Here is a 20,822-nt window from a genome sequence, read left to right on the forward strand (position 1 = left end):
AGCTCGGAGTAAATCCTGAGCTTCCTGCGATAATCCTGAGCCTGACGAAGATTCCCTGACACCGTCCAAGCAACCAGCGACAACCGACCTTCTAAAAGAAGTGTATGGAATCGACCCTCCGAATCCATCAGAAGAGAGGGAAACACAGGGAGTGCCAAGGGGTCCTGAACGGACAGCTCCAGAAGAGCTGGAAACCAAGGCTGGGATTGCCAGAGAGGAGTTACCAAAACAATTGTCACTTGCAAAGCAAGAATCCGTTGTATGACCCTGGGAATAGGAGCGAACGGAGGGAAGGCATAAGCCCCCATGACTGGCCAATCTTGAAGAAATGCATCCGTCGCTAAAGCGTCCGGATCCGGGAGCCAGCTGAAAAACTGTGCAATTTGGCAATTCGTCCTGGAAGCAAAAAGCCACTTGTGGAAGGGAAGAAGGATAAACATGAAGAGAACTTACCTGTATTGTAGCGACCTCTGGTAAACGCTGAAGCTCCTCTGCCACAGAAAACGCCTCGACCCGTGGATGATCTGGAACCAACTGATCCCCAGAACGTTGATGGCATCTGGTTCGGATAAAACCGTGGGCCTGGTTGGCTATAACGGCTGGAGATCCGGCCCCTAAATCGTCCAGCCCTGGACAAAAAACGTTGATCTGGTTTTGGCTTTAGACCAAGAGGACATCACGGAGATATGGCGATTGAGCTCTTTAACAAAAGAGTCGCCAAACAATAAACCTTTAGCTGTAGGACCTAATTCCTTAGATCCCAGCTCAATCAAACGTGCATCCATGCGCAACAAAGCCGCCTTCCTGCGCTCCGTAGATATTGCCACATTAGCTTTGCCTAGCAGGCATATGACTCTGAAAGCCCAATCACGCACCAATTTAGGGTCAAGAATTGAATCTTGCAAATAAGCTCTATCAGCCAAAGATAGAATTTGCGTGATAGGCCCAACTATGTTTAATAGCTTATCTTGAGCCGATTTTAGACCTTGGTCCAATCCCTTGCGGGGATCTCGTTTATTATTAGACAGGAGAGTGACCACATTTGGATCAAACTCCGGTGTCATAGCCACTTTCACAGGGCGAGGGCATTCTGCCCGCAATTTGTTACGCACCTCTTTTTCCAAAGGGTGACGCAACCATTTATGTAAATATTGAGCAATGTGCTCAGGCGGGGCCCATTCTGTAGCCCTAGGATGGCGCATCACAGTGGGGTCGAAAAGCGCCTCTCCGGAAGGGTCTAAAACCGGAGTGTCAACAGTTGGAGATTGAATAGATTGGGATACAGTGGCATCAGTATGTTTTAAAGACTGACGTGGCTCATCTATCATGGACTCACGAACGAAGCGTGAGTGTTCTCCCCTGGACGTAGCCAGAATAACAGAGTCTTGAGAATCATCTGATGACGTGGCATGCCATTCACCCAATAATTGTAAAACACCGTCTGGTCTATCTGAGGCTAAAGATACACGGCCCGACTCCATGTGAGCATGAGAGGAACTGGCATGTTTAACACACTTGGCAGGAGCTTTACCCTTGCCTGCAGACACACTTTTACCTTTCCATGGTCGTTTGCGTGACAAAGATTCATCTGACTGATCAGAGTCATAAGTATTTTCCTCTTGCAGAGGAATGTCAGGAACAGGGTCTACAGGAATAGCACCCCCGGACTGATCAGCAGGCTGTGACATTTGTTTTGTCATTTTTGCCATGAGAACTTCTGTAGAGGAAGCAAACTTGGATTCCAACCAAGACATTAAAAACTCCTGGGAAGGATTAGGTTCCTCAGCCATAATGATAGTTAAAGTAAATATAATATATTTATATATATATAGCTATATATATAGTTATACAGGGACTCAGCCTGTAAAAAACAAAGCAAACTTATATATAATTTTTTTTTTTATATGATTAATGTATATAAACACGGTCTCACCGTGATTAATTGAAAGAAAATTCGTAAAGAATCCGAGAAACAGAACTGCCGATATTGCAAGAACCAGCTGGAGAAAATAAACAGCAACCGTCAAATGCAACTGCGTAGTGTAACTGCTACTACGCGGGAAAGTACCCGCACAGCAGCCGAGAAAAACTAAAATGGCCGCGAAGTCTCGCGAGAAGAAGCCGCCCTAAGAAGGGAAATAACTCTAAGAAACGCCGGGAATAACAGAAATAACGGAAGCCAACCCCGCGAAAAGCCGCAACAGAACAACAGCCGAGAGACTGATCAAAGGTAAGTAAGAAAATATACAATACGAAGCAGATAAACTAAAACTGCCGGTATGTAATAGCAGATTATATAAAAAAGAAAGTAGAAATTACCGAAGAAATACTACTGAAAACGGAAAAAATCCGAAACCCACAAAAGTAAATAGGAAACGGAATGAAAGAAAAATCCAGATAATCCATAACCGATAATACAATAAATCGTACAGAAAAAATAATAATAAATACAAAGAAATATACAAAGAAATATATACAAGGAAATAAATACAAAATATACCTAAGAAATAAATATACCAAAATATATCTAGGAAAATAAAATCAATTGCAATGTAAAAGTCACCAGAAAATACAACTATAATGAAATGAGCTGACCTGAGGTGAGCAGCAAAGAAAGAGGAAGATAGAGGGATTCCTGTCAGCTATATATTATACTGTTTCTGTATTGTGATTGATTCACTATTTGTATCCTTTGCTGCTATGGTGAGAAGTAAAAGAAGTGTTAAGCAAATATTCGCCTCCTGTCTTGCCTTAAAATTTTCATTCTGTTGAATCATGATGAAGTCTAACTTACACATATTTTTCTCCCCTCAATATGTATCCCTGCCTGTAAGGTATTGTACTCGAGTGCCTGCTACTTGGCCTTTTAACAATGATCAACAATTTACAATTTAACAACTTCTAGTAAAGTAGAAATCTCAACTGTCTAGTTGCAGGAAGACAAGTTCAGGGCTCCCACTGACTCTGCATTATGGTGTGTTGTATAATTATTTCATTATATTTAAAATGAAATAATAATAGAAGTAAAATGCACAATAAATGTAATGCACTTGAATCAAACCCAAAAAATGGTCTTCCACAAAACCAGTCCCTGGTGCCAAAAAGGTTGTGGACAGCTGCTTTAGGTCATCAAAGGCCTGCTGGTCTTTCTTAGTCAGGCAGGTGATGGGTTGTATTAATTGTGAGAAACCCCTAATGAAGGTCTATAAAACTTAGTGATCCCCACCAAACGCTGCACTGGCTTTACAGATGTGGGTTCAGGCCATTGAAGGATCATGGAGACCTTCTTCTGGTTTATCTGTATGTGCCCTGGAGAGATGATATAGCTCAGGAACTTGACTGAGGTCGCTTCAAAGATGCTTTTCTCTACCTTTGCATACAAGTGATGTTGCTGAAAGTGGGTAAGAATGAGAGACACATATCTGCGATGTTCTGTGAGTGAGGAGGAAAAGACCAGTATATCATCCAAATACACCACTACGAATGAATCTAGCATGTCGCGGAAGAAGTCATTAAGGAAGTGTTGGAATATAGCCGTTCTTGTACCCCCCTGCACTGTTCGGGTTAGGGCAACCATTTGCTGGGTCAGGGCGTGGATGGCCCTGCAGGCTTCATCATATGGCTTGTATATTATGTAGGGTCTTGGCTGGGAAGGCTCAAGCAAAAGCGAGGTACAATCCAGATAGCCGGTACAGGCAGCAGAGGAGCAACACGAGAAATCAAGCCAAGGTCAGGAGAAAGTAGGAGAATCCAGAAGTCCAGCCAAGAGCAAAAACCAGGAGAGCAAGCAATACCAAACATGGACACTGTACAATAAGGAAAGGAAAGACCTTAGGAGCTCAATATACAGGTTTTATGGGGTTGTAGATCCCAGTCCCGCCCCTCAGCATCAGCTAGATACCCCCCCTTCCCATTGTAGACTATGGCCCTAGGTAGGCTAGTGCCATCCTTTCTCCCCACCTCCCCAGCCACCTCCAATGAAGCGGATGCCTGGACATGGCCCCTGCCAGAGGCACTCGCACCTCACGGTGTGCAAGGTACTGGGGATGCGGCCTAGGATGCGACAGAGACAACCCCCATCGCGTCACCGATGATGCGGGGATGGCTCTGGGGAGAAAGGACCCTCTGCATTGAGCGTTAGCGAGGCCTGGAGCCTGACATAATTAATTAAGCAGGGCAGCCAGCAATGATGCAGATTACAGATAGGGTATATTATTGTGTGTGTGTGCTTGTCTGTGTAGGTAATAGTGTACATATGTGTGTATGTTATTCAAGTGTTTAAGTGTGTGGATATGTTCCTGTGTGCTTGTGTGTGTGACCACACGTTTGACATGTCAGGAGTCTTAGATGGTTCCTTCAATACATCATAGAAGTTTCTGTGGCCTATCCAGTGGGGTCCCTCTGTCTTTGTAAGCTGATGCTGCATAACTGTGTTACACACACCTTGTGAACAGCATTTCCCCTGTTCCTCCAAGAAAGGGAGACGGTTGCTCAGAGGCTCTGACTTTTTGAGGAAATGCTTTCTGCGCCCCTTCAGAAGAACAAAAGTCAAGGACATTAATAAAGAGAGTGATGTCACTTTCTCAGATGGCATAGACAAACTGTTTGGGACAAACATGGTACAGAGGTAAGCTTTTTTATGGGCACATAAAAGCTATTTGGGGTCACAGACAGAGTGTTTGAGGACAAAGATGTCACAGAAAAGCTGTTTGGGGCACTGATGAGGTGTTGATGGAGGATGCAGGCGTTGTGGGAGACTAGCAACACCTCTACTACTACTACTACTTCCATATAGTTCTATTTAAAATAATCCACAAATGTAAGAACCAGCATCTTATGGTTTCCCAGCTCTGAAATCTTAGGGGATCTTATTTGCCATGGTTCGTTGGCTCCTGGAATATTTCAAATCCTATGAAAAATTGGCACATTTTTTTTATTGTAGTCTCTTTAAAAATGAATTCTAAATGACCCAGTGGGGCAGAATACAGTAAAAGAAGAAAATAGAAAAATAACAAAATGTCCTCATCAATGGGAAAATGGCTAGGAAAAAGGGCATCAGCCAATGAGAGTACCAAAGCACCCAGTGTGTCTAAAGAGAGGATTTCTCTGATAGTAACAATGGGAATGCAGCTTTAGAATTGAATGTAGCTATTAGAATGCTATAAGATCACAGTCACCACCATTATCAACTACTGACAATGATGAGACACTCAGCACCTTCAATATCATAACTGATACTCATATTAATGCAAACATTTGTAATCCACAATGTCCTATCCAGGGATCCTAAATTGTAATGATCCACCTTCATGGCCTTGCATAACAGATAAAATAAGGTGCTACCTTATTGAGCATGGACCTGACCAAGGAAAAACTGCAGATTTTCAAAAGTCAGCATTCGAAGATGGTAGGAAAGTCTCAAAAGACTGTTTTTTTCAAGAAGCTTTCTAATGGTGACATTGTCAAACGCAATTGGCTTATTTACTCAGAAAACAATAAGTAAATTTTTGGTTTCCCATGTATGTTGTTTGATCAACGATCCACCAAATCATATTTATAAAATGAAAAATCGTATTGTGGAACATGAAAATTCTGCAAATTACCACCAAAACCTTTGTGAATGGAAGACAATGGAAAAAAGGTTGTTAAGGTGGGAACTTATTTTTATTCAGTAGAATAAGCTATTGGAACATTGAAAAACAAAAAATGGAGACACATTCTAAAAGTAATACTGTAATGTTTTGCGCTAAAAACAATTTACCTTATATTTTTATTTTTATTTATTTATTTATTTATTTTTTCTCTCCCGGCTAACGGCCTTGCGGCTCAACTTAATACCACATTCTTATGTTTATTTTGAATATGGTATGCTCTAACCGTGGTAGGGGGTCGAATCCACGGAATATAGAAGGAAATGTCATAATTAATATAGAGAGGAGCGATGATGTTCTATTTTTAACAATTTGTAATGTATATGTATATGTTTATTATGGGTTATTTGAGATGCGTAAGGAAGGAAACCCTAAGAATCAGAGAAACAAGGATTATGGTTAAGATTATTTCTATAAATACCCAGGGCCTAAACTCTCCTAATAAGCGTTCAATATTATTTGATTATATTAGAAAGGAAAGGGCTCAGATCGTTTTTCTACAAGAGACCCATTGGAAAAAATCAGATAGTAAGAGATTTATCCCTAAGAAGTTTAGCCGTGTGTTTTGCTCTTCGTTAGAGACCAATAGGAAAAGAGACGGGGCTCTCCTTATTAGTGATGAGTTAGATATAAAAATAATTTACCATGAGGCTGATGAAGAAGCCAGAGTACTTATAGCTGAGATTCAAGGTGAAATATATGTTTATGCACCTAATGGACCTTCTAATTTATTTTTTAAAAATCTCTTTTGGAAAATAGACAGATTAAAACAAGGTAAATTACTCCTTGCAGGGGACTTTAATCGCATAATAGACCCGACACTGGATAAAAAAACTTTTAGAAGTAAGCCCTCGGATAGAAATACAAAATCACAGGCGTCTCAATTCAAGAAAATTCTTAGAAGTTATGGACTTTCAGATCTTTGGCGGTTATATCATCCTGAGAAAATGGATTTTACTTGTTTTTCTAAAACTTTTCTCTCTTATTCTAGAATTGATTTATTTTTAGGAGACGATGAAATGGTTAGGAAAGTAAAAAAGGTGCTGATACAAGAGATAACCTGGTCAGATCACAATATGATATTCTACCTCAAATATTTAAAAAAAGAACAAATTGGCGTTTAAACGAAAATATACTGCTTAAAAAGGAGAATAGAGAGTATGTAGCGGAAATAACTGAGAAATACTTTCTTGAAAATGAAAGGGAAGAAGTCACCTCACCCATTATTTGGTGTGCATATAAATGTGTAATTAGAGGTCACTTAATTAAACTCGACACTATTTTAAAGAAAGATAGAGGGGAATCGCTAGCAGATCTCTATTTGAAGTACTACAGACTCTCACAAGAAAACAAGCTCTTGCCAACTGAACCTAAAACTAAACAACTAAGTAAGATCCAAAATAAAATTAATGAACTACTTATCGAAGAAAAGAATAAAAATCTACATTATTTAAGAATTAAATGGTATTATAAAAGTAGCAGAGCAGACACTCTGCTGTCAAACAAATTAAAAGGCAAGAAACAATCTAAAAGAATTAATAGGATTAGACTAAATGGGGAGTTTTGTCTCACCCCCGAGAAAATCGGTGCTGCCTTTAATAATTATTATAAAACTTTATACAATCTAACAAGAAAAGAACAAGATCAACCTCAGGTTTACTTTTTGAATAAGAAATTTCCTAAATTTCCTATATAGTAGAAGTCAAAAATGCGATAAGTGCAAATTAATAAGGCGCCTGGACCTGATGGACCTGATGGGTTCAGTAACAAATTTTATAAAATATATAAGGATCTTTTGGCAGGTAAACTTACTAAAACTTTTAATGAAGCAATAGTAAAGGGGAGTTTCCCCTTGGATATGTTAAGGACCGATATAATTCCTATCCCAAAGCCTAATAAAGATCCGGAGATTCTCTCCAATTATAGGCCAATTTCGCTATTAAATGGGGATATTAAAATTTATGCGGCTATATTAGCAAAAAGATTAAAAGGAGTAATTGCGGATTTAATCCAGCGAGATCAATCAGGCTTTGTTCCAGGCAGATCATCTAAAAACAACATTAGAAGAGTTATTGATATCATAGATGTTTCTCAGCGTCTAAACACCCCCATTCTGGCCCTGTCATTAGATGCCGAGAAGGCCTTTGACAGGGTCAGATGGGATTTTTTAGGGCATACATTACAGGCATTTGGATTTGGTGGTAATATATACCAAGCAATTATGGCCCTCTATACCTGCCCCTCTGTTAGGACGATCGGTCCAGGAATAGATGCAGAATGGTTTGAAATTAAGAACGGCTCTATATATTGACGGTTGAGCCCCTTGCCCATGATATTCGAGAAAATCAGGATATACATGGCTTTAGATTAAAAACACTGGAAAGTAAGATTAGTCTTTATGCTGATTATATCCTGGTGTTCTTAGAAGAACCCAGAAAGTCATTACCGGAGTTAATGAGAGTAATTGAAGGATACTCAAAATATTCAGATTATAAATTGAATGTTAATAAAACCATTCTGCTTGCTTGTAATATTAATCAGACGGATATAAGGTATTTAAAAGCTAACTTCGATTTTATATGGGCTAAGGATAGCATAGAGTACTTGGGTATTAAGATCACGAAGGTCCGACAAAAGTAATAGAGGCAAATTTTTTACCCCTTTTGAAATCCACAAATAAATCCTTAAAAGATTGGATAAAAAAAGAAATCTCTTGGGTTGGTAGAATCAACACAATTAGATCATATATATTGCCTAAATGGACCTATCTATTCCAAATGTTACCGCTAAAGATCCCTAAAGTATGGTTAGGAATGGTACAGATGGCATTTAATAAGTTCATATGGCAAGGTAAGAAGCCAAGACTGGGTTTGTCACTTCTATCTAGGAAGGTAAACAACGGGGGTCTCGGTATACCAAATATTAAGGATTATAATGAGGAAATAGCAATAGGCCTGGAAGGCTTAGCAGTCCTCCCATGGTCCATCAGATTGCCAGAAAGTAATCGTCAGACGGCATTAGGATCTTTGGTCGTAAAAGATACTTTAGACGCCTGGAAAAATATAAGGAGGAAGCTAGCTCTTTTCAACTGCATAGCGGACTTTTTCCCATTGGAAGTTTTGGAGCTTAGTATAGAGGATATCCAATTACAAACATGGAAACAGGCGGGAATCCTGACTATCCATGATCTCTGCCTTGACAAGGAAGTAAAACCCTTTTCTCAGATACAGGAGGAATACTTACTTCCTTCTAAAGAGGTATTTTCTTATCTTAGAATCAAAGGGTTTCTTTCGAAATATGTTATTCTAAATAATGGAGAAAAATAGGCTCTCCTTAATTCCTTATATAATATGACAAATACTAAGGGAATGATTACTAAGTGTCTAACTCTCATTAAAATTGATTACGAACATACGCCAGTAAAGGCAATTAAGATCTGGGAGAGGGAACTGAATAGGATTATCCCTTGGGATATTTGGAGAACTACAATTCAATCGGTTAACAACGAGATCCATTGCTTAAATATGAGAGAGAATTTTTTTAAGGTTTGTTATAGATGGTATCTTGTTCCAACAAAGTTAGCAAAAATGTACGTACACACTAAGGCCAACTGTTGGAGATGTGAGAATGAAACTGGAAGTTTCTTACACATCTGGTGGACCTGCCAATATATAGAGGGTATACTTACCTTTTACACCAGACTGCTCTCTGGCCAAAAGTTCCCAATCTCTACAGATGCTTAATAACCCATATCCTTGTATCTACCAAATTACTCATAGCGAAGAATTGGAAAAACAAAAAATTGCCTAATTGGGAGGAGATAAAATTAAGTGCAATCTACCATTGTAAAATGGAATTGGGTATAATCAAATTAAATGGATTTAACGTAATTAAAATTAGGAAATGGGAAAGAATACTAAACTTATTGGAAGCCTGAGTATGAGTGGTTCTGGGTCTTCCTTCTCTTGCTGCATCTCATTGTATATTTTATTAGTTTTTTTGTTGTTTTTTTTTTGTACTTTTTAGTATGTCTTAGAGGCATGTATTATATTCTTTGCCATGTCTAAAAAAATTGTTTTTTGTATTGTCTAGTATGTCTTAAAGGCATGTATTATATTTTTTTGCCTTGTCTAAAAAACTGTTTTTGCTATAAATTAATAAAAAAAATTAATATTAAAAAAAAACAATTTACCTCTAGGAGGATCAAGTAACAACATAGAAGACCCTAACTCGGGAATATTTCTTAGTTTGCTGAAACTTATGATTCACTATAAATTGCACCATGGTGTCATTTTTTGGCATTGTGAATAAAATTTACAATTTTTTCCCATTCTACCAATCGCAAGGACTGCAAAAAAAAAGTTTGAATTTATGGAATCTAGAAACACAGGAATACATCAATTAAACTGGAAGTACGAAGCCCTAAATGAAATTTCTTCTGATTTTGATTTTCTTTCAGCTAAATCACTCTTCAAAATAGATATACTGTGAGTCTTCAAAAAGCAGCATTAGATTTGAGTTTAAAATACAACCATGATTTGAATATGAGTGAATTTTCGTCTTAGATCCAGCATTAGCGTTGATCCCTACCATTTCACAGGCATCTTTTGGCCAAATCTTACCCAAATTTAGAAATGTCCTTTTTCTTAGTTTGCCAATAATTGTAGCTTTTTGTGAAAGAAGCTTTAGGAAGCTTAAACTAATCAAAAACTACCTCAGAGCATCAACGGGTCAAGAGAGACTAACAAATCTTGTCGATTGAACAAGACATAGGAAAAAAATATTAATTTTGATGCAATTATTGACAAATGTGTAAAAAAAATATATTTTTTATGTTTAGATTTAAATTAATATTTATTTGCAATACTATTTGTTTGCAATACTATTTATTTTTTGTTAAATATACTTTTTATTTATATTTGTTATAAGTTTAGTTTTGTTATTTTATTATATGTATGTTGACTTATGACATCATCTGAAAATTTGTTTTGTGTCTTATGGTTAGATATATTTGAGGATTCATGGATACCAGGCATAGTATTTGCATAACTTTGTTGTTATATTATTGTTGTATTAGTTCATATACTATATGGACAAAAGTATTGGGCTACCTGACCCATTACACCAGCAAGGACTTTTATGACATCACACTCTAAATCCATAGACATTATTATGTAGTTGGCCCCCCTTTGCAGCTATCTTCTGGGGAGACTCTCCACAAGATTTTGGAGATTTCAGTGGGAATTTTCGCCCATTCATCCAGTACAGCATTTGTGAGCTGAAGGGGACATACTAGGACATTTTGGACAATGCTATGCTTCTAATTTTGTGGGGAGTTTGGGAAGGCCCTTTTCTACTCTACTTGGCCCCAGTGCACAAAACAAGGGCCATAAAGACCTGATTGCAAAAATCCCCACAGAAACACTCCAAAATCCTGTGGAAAGCCTTCCCAGAAGGATGGAAACTGTTGTAGCTACAAATGGGAGGATCAGCTACATATTGATATCTATGTATTTAGAATACAATGTCATATAAGTCCCTGTTGGTGTAATGGTCTGGTGTCCCAGTACTTGTGTCCACAAAGTGTACCTTCTCATAAAAGAGATAACCCTCTTTGAACACTCGTTGCTCACTTACAATATGAGTTAAAGTTATAAATCTTTATTTACTCTACACTATTGCTCTCCTATTGCATCATTTTTTTCCCAAAGTATTTAAATATGGTTACACCTCTGAGAGATGAATAACCATGAAAAACATTTTAATTCTACAATTGAAAGATTGTATATAAACTTAATAAATACAGATTAATACCGAGAGCACTTTATTTACGTTATTTAGAATGCAAGTTGTGATGATTGTAATTTATCACATATAAGTTGCTCATGCTAAGTTACATATCTTTATCAATCTGTTCTAATATTATTAATGTCCTTATTTTTTTTATCAACTTTCCTCAAAAAAACCTTTGTAAAATAAGAGGAGGGGGGCACAATTTTCTTTTCCTGCCTCAGAAGCAAAAGGAGCTAGCTGAATCCAAGCTATACATATTACGATCTTTTTATCTTTTCACCATTTTTGTAACCCTCCTCTGAACGCTCTTCAATGTATTCATTTCCTTCTGTGTCTCCAGAACTGACCCCAATACACCCAATAGGTGAGGCCTGACCACAGATTTGTTAAGTTAACCTTTATTGCATTGTCTGCTTACCTTTAAGTCATCGGAAACACTTCTAAGTCCCTCTGTTCTTCTGACAGAACAATTTTATGCCCCAAATGCATTTATTTTAATTTTACATAGACACATTGCTGATGAGCCAGAACATTGACATAGAATTTGGAAATTGCAAAACCAGGTGCACCAGTGGTGCAAACAGGTTGGCATACTTGTGGACATGTTTTTCTACTTATATTTTGTTCCTTCCGCATGATTATGGGATTTAACCCTTCATTTGTGGGTGTAAAAAAAAAAAGTCATACCTTGTCATTAATGGTCATACCTAGGAATCTCTGGCCAGGATACCTCCACCACCTTTTCTATATGGTACACAGAGAACCCGAACAGCTGGGATACCTAGAGTCTCTTGGGGAGGTCAAAATAATTCTTATATATGTTAATAATCAAGGGCATATGTCTTAGCTTAGTTAAAACTCAATATATATTTCTGTCCTTTGAACAGAATTCAATGCAGCTGTAAAACATTATTGATATGGAAAAAGTGCAAAAGGTTTTTTTTCAGTACAAACAAAAATCAAGATTGCTCAATATTACCAGAAGAAGAACAATGCTGCCTTAGCATCAGAAAGTAAATTCTTGCATACTTTAGTCAAAACAGCAGTGTAAGCATCTTTTCTTTATTTTTATAATTAGGGCTGCAACTATCGATTATTTAGTTAATAATCGATTAGTTCAATTATTAACTAAATTATTAGTTCATTTGCTCTGAGGAAAACTCGTCTTATATTGGAGCAAATATGGTAAATCGATCATTTGGCGAATCAATTTTATCCATTAGTTGTTGCAGCCCTAGTTATAATGTAATATGAGATTGCATTGCACATGCTGGAAAAGGTTCTAGTTTTGTTTAAAGTTTCAATGCACTTTTGAAAAAAACAAAGTTACTGTTCCAATGCCTCGAAAATTTCAGAAATGAGCTTGTAGTTTAGAAGATACAAAGTAATCTACAAAGTCTGCTTTAACATAGTGATTCAGTCGCCTACAGTCACGAATAGCTCCTGCAGGGAGTGACAAGATTGTTAGTAGCATTTAAAGTACATTATCTCGCAACTGTGAGTACACCCCTCATAAAGTGTTTTTAATTGCAGCAGCAGTAAGGATCATTGCTCGGTGAGCATCTCATCCCAGCTGAAAGGCCAAGACCCAAGCTTGCATCATAAGTACCCTTGTGCAGCCCTTCAGCTATTAATTGTGCAGTTACACAAATTATCTATCTCAGTAGATACACCTAGATTTCACAAAATTCCAACTGGAAATACTATTATTATGCCATTACCAATGCTAAAGTGTTATTACAAAGATTCTTTAACAAGACAACTTTACAACCCTAATTATGCAAGCACGTCTGTTAGTTATTTAGCAACGTTAACAGCGACAACAGCATTTTCCTAAAATACTGAATGCTAAACATAGCTCTAAATGAGCAATCAGAACTGTTTCTCAAACTGTTTTATGAAGACATATTTCAGCATATTAATTAATCTTATTTTTATTTCCTGAGCAGATGTTATCTTGCATTATTTAAGCATATCATGTTAAGCACAGTGTTTAGATACCAAGTGCTTCTTTCATGCAATTAACTCTACTACTGTTTTGTACTCTACTATCTGTACAAAACATGGCCCCTGACCTTTGTATTATTTTCTTAATGTCATATGACTATTGAGCATTATATTGTATGCAGTAGGTATTTGGACATTGCTTTGCTTTTTTGTTTGCCAAAATAAAACAAAAATAAACACAATCTGACTATATACGTAAAAAATTATTGTAATTGGTGCGTGATCTGAAGGTTTAACCCCTTAAGGACCAGGGTGTGTTTTACCTTTTGTACCATTGGGACCGAGGCTGTTTTAACACTTTTGCGGTGTTCGTGTTGAGATGTAATTTTCTCCTCACTCATTTAGTGAACCCACACAAATTATATGTTGTTTTTTTCAGGACAAGAAGGGCTTTCTTCAGATACATTGTTTTAATCATATTATCTAACTTCCCATAAAATAAATAATAAAATATGATGAAAAATTTAAAAAAAACAAACCCCACATTTTCTGAATTTTACCCCAGAAATCTTTTACTCATTCAAAAAAGCTAATGAAAAAACCTACTAAATATATTCTACTATTTGTCCTGAGTTTAGAAATACCCAATGTTTTTATGGTTTTTTGCTTTTTTCTACAAGTTATGGGACAATAAGTACAGGTAGCATTTTGCTATTTCAAAACCATTTTTTCCAAATCTGGTAATTCTTCCCCCCCATGTGCCATTTCGGTATCTTTGAAGCTGGCCAATGCAATTTACCCCATCAAATCATATATTTTTGAAAACTAGACACCCCAAGGTATTTCAAATGCTAGAATTATAACTCTTTCCATGCACTAATTCTACCACCAGTCTTTGTCAAACTTTGTGGTAGTAATTTATTTTGTGTTTTTTATCGCTAAAATTGCTTTCAGGTATGGATTTACAGCTCCTGGTATACATCACTTTCAAACAACACCCCAATATGTGTTCAGCAACATCTCCCGAGTACAGTCATACCCCCCATGCATGTGTTTGTCGGGTTGTTTGGGAGGTAAAACGCCACATTTAGGAAGTGCACATTTTTTAAATTGGAACTTTTACATCTGGTCATTCTGCCCCCATATCCTAATAGGACCATCTTTGAAGCCGGCTAATTCAATTTACCCCTTCATACCATATATTTTTTGAAAACTAGACACCCCAAGGTATTTTAACTCTTTCCATCCATGAGATTCTACCACCAGCCTTTGCCACACTTTGTGGTAGTATTTTTTTGGTATTTTTTTCACACAAATTGTACTTTGGGTATAAATGTATAGCTTTGATATACGTCACTATCAAACAACACCCTAATATGTGTTCAGGAACATCTCACGAGTACAGTAATACCCCACATGTATGGGTTTGTCTGGTGTTTGGGGTTAAAATGCCACATTTTGGAAGTGCGCTTTTTCCCCCCCATTTCGGTCAGTCTGTGCCTATGCCTTACACAAAAAGAAAGGTTGGAATGCAGCACTCAGCAGTAAAATGGTGCACGAGCCAGGGTACCACCAAGTCCCTCAATAAATCCAAAATAAAGAAGCAAAGGCTCAGCACTCAAATGATAAGGTGAGTTTATTTCACACAGGCAACGTTTCGACGCACAGGTCTTTCTCAAGCCTTAGGTTTGAGAAAGACCTGCCAGGGCGGTATATGATGTGTAACCGAAAGTGAGTGATGAACAAGCCCCATAGGGCGTGTCTGGGACACAGTCGGCGTGCTGTTCGGAGGTATTCCAGATTCCGGTGGTCTATGAAAACCGTGATGGGATGGAGAGCCCCCTCTAACAGATGGCGCCACTGATAGGATTCTCGATCTCCCACACCGTAGTTAGCCTCAGCAGGGCTAAGGCATCTGGAATAATATGAAACAGGTTGAAAAAGGGCTTTCTCCCCTTGACGCTAAGACAAAACGGGTCCAACCACCATCTCTGAGGCATCTACTAGGAATATTGCTCTTGTAGGATCCGGTAGAACAAGTACTGGTGCTTGTGTGAATTTATGCTTTAGGTCAGGGGTCCCCAACAAGTAGGCCACACGGTAGGGTGACCACATGTCCCGGATATCCCAGGACAGTCCTGCAATGGGACTTTAAGTCCCTGGCAGCCTCAATGCATTGTCCCCGAATCAGTGGCTTCAAACGCCGTCCTTTTTTTTAATTTTAATTTGATGCAGAGGAGAGGGGCGCCAAGCAGTCGCTCATGAGGTTTTTCAGCAACTGCTCGGTGGTAGATAGGCGGCGGAAAAGGGGTAGATAGTGAGAAGGGGAGGGGGGGGAATAGGAAGAAGGGGGAGAGGGGGTGGATAGTGAGAAAAGGGGGAAGAGGGGTAGGTAGTGAGAAGGGGGTAGTAAGAATATTGAAATAAATAAAGAGTGAGAATGAGTGAAAGAATGAAAGAATTAATGTGTGGGTGAATTATGTGAATGAGTGAGAGAATTGATTATTTAATGTGTGGATGAATTGTGTGAATGAAAGTATGAATTAGTGAGTGACTAAAAGTGTGTGTATCATAGATGTATAATTGATTTGTAGAAAGACCTGTGCGTCGAAACGTTGCCTGTGTGAAATAAACTCACCTTATCATTTGAGTGCTGAGCCTTTGCTTCTTTATTTTGTGCCTATGCCTCATCTTTGAGCCCGGCCACTCCAATTTACCCCATCAAACCATTCATTTTTTTAAATTAGACACCCCTTGGGTATTTGAAATGCTTTTATAAAAATTTTTCCATGTCAGGATTTTTGGGAACATACAGCGCAAATTTTAGCACTTGCTCATAATAATAAACTTTCTTTTTTTATTTTATTTACTTTATTCTTTTTGGACTTTTTTTTTACATTTTGCTGCATGCAAAATAATTTGCTCTGATGCATAATAATTTTTAAATGTTACCATGTTTTTTTAAGCTTTTTTTTTTTTTTTTTTAATATTTAAAAAAAAATACAGTACCTGTATTCAACCTGCAAGTGGAGCCAGAGTTCTCTAGAGGGTCTGGAGACCATCTAGCGAACTTTTTCAACTTTATTATTTTTTTTACCGGGCTGGCGAAGATCACTGGCAGCCCGTCCTGGGGTAAGTGTTTGGTGTCGCTGAATGCCTCCTGATCGAGGCATTCCAGCGACACCATTGAAGTTTAGGAGGTGATCGTTGATCGCCTCCTAAACGCTTTTAAAACGGGCGTCCGCTGCCATACAATGTATGGCGGATGTTGACGCCCCGTGGAGGGGCCAGACATGGCCCATGACGCCGATCACGGTGTTGCTCAATGCCTTGACATTGAGGCATTACAGCAACGCCGTTTAAGCTTAGAAAGTGACCGTTGATCACTTTCTAAGCTTGTTTAAGTCTCATGACATGTCAGGCACGTCATAGGTCGTTAAGTGACCGTTTTGCATGACGTGCCTGACCCGGCAATGGACGTTAAGGGGGTTAACCTAGTTTGTGGAGAATCCTTCCAGAATACACATAAGAGTTGTTGCCACCCTTGAGTACAAAAACATTACTCCACTGGTACTGGACCATAGTGACCCATACTGAAATACACTGATCAAACACAATGAATGTGTAAATACCCTACACATTATTTGTTTTATATAGCGCCATCATATTCCACAGCATTGTACAATGCATAAACGTGACATAACAAGTAGTAAATAACATAACAATTCGAAATAGAAACACCCCTTGAGAAATATTGTAATGGTATATAAGAACTAGAAATCAGAGCACAGGACAGAAGGTGATCATCGGATGGGGAGATTGACTGGGTGGGAGTGTATTTGGAGATGGGTGAGGAGATGTAAGTAAAGGAACCACTTTGAATAGCTTTGAAAGTATGAGTCAGGATTTTGAAATTAATCATTAAACGTATAGGCAGCAAGTGAAAAGACTGATTGAAGGGTGAGGTGTTAGTAAAGTGATGGGTAAGGAAGATAAATCTGGCAGCAGCTTTCATGGTGGATTGTAGAATGGCGAGACGGGTATGAGGGAGACCAGCTAAGACAGGGTTACAATAGGCAAGGCGGGAGTTAATGTCGGGCGTTAATGAATAACACTGATGATCTTGTTATCATGGCACCTGTCAGTGGGTGGGATATATTAGGCAGCTGGGTTCCTGGGCGGGACAAGAGAAGAGACGATGTGTGCGAACAAGGTGAAAGCAGCCTTGAGGGAGTGCGCGGGATTACTGGGACCCGGAGGTACATTGTCTGACCGCCCGCTGCCTTCCGCAACACCCGAAAAAACGCCCGCACCCACAAGTTTTTTGACGGGTCCCGCGGTCCCGATGCAGTCCTCTGCTGCATAGAAAATCTCCATAATTGCAGCTCTTGTGGAGTGTTCCCGGTTTGCAGTGGTCAGTACCCATAAAAGTCGTCCAAGGAAGGGAAAAGCAGTGAACCGACGACATGACCATGTGCGGCCAAGGCTCATTGATGCACGTGGGGAGCGAAGGCACGCTGTAGCTCAAATTGCTGAAAAAGTTAATGATGGTTCTAATAGAAAAGTGTCAGAACACACAGTGCATCACAATTTGTTGCATATGGAGCTGAGTAGTAGAGCCCTGCGCTGGACTGTTTTCTTAATCCTGCTCCCACCCACACGCACAACGTGTGTGTTCCACTCCTGCCCGCTCCAGAAACATATGTGTCCAATCCCGCCCACTCCTGCAAACATCATTCACAAACATTCATTCACTCATTCATTCTCTCATTCACAGATACGCATTCATTCCTTTATGAACAGATACTAATCATTCACGGATACTCATTCATTCCCTCAATCACACCTACTCGTTCATACAAACTCCCCCACCCCCCTTACCTGAACTGCAGATTTCCCGCCCACTCCCACAAGACTGCCTTCCCGTTACTCGCACACAGTGTCTCTTCTCTTGTCCGGGTTCCTGGGCGGGACAAGAGAAGAGACGATGTGTGCGAACAATGCGAAAGCAGCCTGGAGGGGAGTGCGCGGGATTACTGGGACCCGGATGGTACATTGTTCTGACCGCCCACTGCCATCTGTAAAACCCGAAAAAACCGCCCGCACCCACAAGGTTTTTTGACGGGTCCGCGCGGTCCCCGATGCAGTCCTCTACTGCATGGAAAATCTCCATAACTGCAGCTCTTGTGGAGTGTTCCCGGTTTGGCAGTGGTCAGTACCCGTAAATATAGGGAATATACTATAAGGTGTACATTATTCGTAGAAGTTTTATGCTTATGGCTTAACAGGTTTGGGGGTTGTGAACAGGTTATACTTTTTAGATGTTGTGTTAGGGCAATGAGATGTAAGGGTTATTTTTCTTTTCTTTTTTATTATTATTATTATCTTTTTTTTTTGGTTAGAAATGACAAGACTGTTTCTTTCCCGTAGTACATTTTGGCACAAAGGCTTTTTTAACATTTTTCATTGTTGCTGTTTAGCTATAATTTTCTTCTTTTTCATTTTGTGCACACACACACACACATTTATATATTGTTTTGGGGTTTTTTCAGGACAAACAGGGCTTCCTTTAGATACCATTTTTTTTATTCATATCATCTAATTTACTATTAAAAAAAATTATAAAATATGGTGATTTTTTTGTTAATCTTTTACTCATCTGCAGAAACGAAATGAAAAAAACCTGCTAAATAGATTCTACTATTTGTCCTGAGTTTAGAAATACCCAATGTTTTTATGTTTTTTTTATTTTTTCTGCACATTATGAAGGCAATAAGTACCAGTAGCGTTTTTGCAATTTCAAAACCATTTTTTCCCCCAAATCTGTTCATTCTACCCCATGTGCTATTTGAGGTATCTTTGAGGCCGGCCAATGCAATTTACCCCCATCAAACCATATATTTTTTGAAAACTAGACACCCCAAGGTATTTAAAATGCTGGTGCTTTAACCCTTTTCCATGCACTAATTCTACCACTAGCCTTTGTCGAACGTTATCTTTTTCACACACGTTGTACTCCAGGTATAAATTTACTGATCCTGGTATATGTCTGTGTCAGACAACACCCCAATATGTTGTTCAGCAATATCTCCTGATACACCCACATGCGTGGGTTTGTTGGGTTATTTGGGAGGTAAAAAGACCTTTGTGAGGTGTGTATTTTTTTGCCATTTAGACATCTAGTCAGTCTGTGCCCACGTCCCAGGCACCCTATGTGCATTTATAATGCCAATATTTTAACTCTTTCCATGCAGGAATTTTTTTGGGAAAGACATAGCGCTAATTGTAGGACTTGCTCATAAAAAAACTTTATATATATATATATATATATATATATATATATATTGTGACACAATACCCCTTCACTTGTGTACTCTGTCCAGGAATTTTTACTCACACACAGTCTTCCAGGCTGCAAGAGGCGGCTCAGACATGAGGAGGGTTAAATAAAAGGCTGGGCCTGTTTTTATTTTTCACCACAGGCATAACAGAAAAAGAAATAAATCAAAACAAAAAGCTTTGCTCTTGTGAGCACTAACTAATACAAGGTTCTCCAACCTAACTGCAGTAGGGACGGCTTATCCGTTCCCAACAAACAAAATAACACTTTATATGTAATAATGGCAGCGCTCAGTAGCTTAGCAGCTCTCTCTCTCAGGGAGCCAAAAATGATCTCCCTTGCTCTGAGATCAGGAGACTACATAACTGCCTCTCCCATTAATTAGTGGAAACAGAGTGAGTACTAGGAGAGTATCCGTGATTCTCCGGACTGGATCCCCAACCTGCTGGTCTTCGGCTGCTCACAAAATGTGGAGTGGGACACTGGCCCGCCCTACTCTCCAAGTGCTCCACCCCAGGGACCCAAAATACACAAATAACAGACATCCAATTATTCCAGACATCTCCCTGGGGCTGATAAAAACTATTGAGGGTAACCACCGTGCAAAATATAAAGGGATATATACACTCCCTCCATTATTATCCCCTGCTTTCTGTCACTATATATATATATATATATATATATATATATAATATATATATTTGCACTTTTTTTTGGTGACAGTGGGGAATTATTTTTTACACGTTTACCATATTTTTTTTTTTACTATTAAAATCACAACTGAGGTTGTGTAGCCACATCTGGGGCATTGCAGAGCTTGCCCCTCACCAGATTTGTATCTGGCTGGGGGGGCGTGATTGACAGACCAGTGATATAACCGGTTTAACCCAACCGATCGTCCCACCCACCAATTTGCATCTGGTTCGGGGGCGTGCTTAATCAATGGCAAATAACCCTACCACGTAAATGTACGAGCATGTCACTAACACATTGCATCGTCACCCCGTACATGTACGTGGATTGTCGGTTAAAGGGTTTTCTGCTAGTAGGTCCCCCAGGAGCAGATGGAATCCCTTATGAATTTTATACAT

This window comes from Sceloporus occidentalis, unplaced genomic scaffold, assembly GCF_023333645.1.
Source record: "Sceloporus occidentalis isolate IW3139 unplaced genomic scaffold, rSceOcc1.0.p SCAF_65, whole genome shotgun sequence".
Lineage (NCBI taxonomy): Eukaryota > Metazoa > Chordata > Lepidosauria > Squamata > Phrynosomatidae > Sceloporus > Sceloporus occidentalis.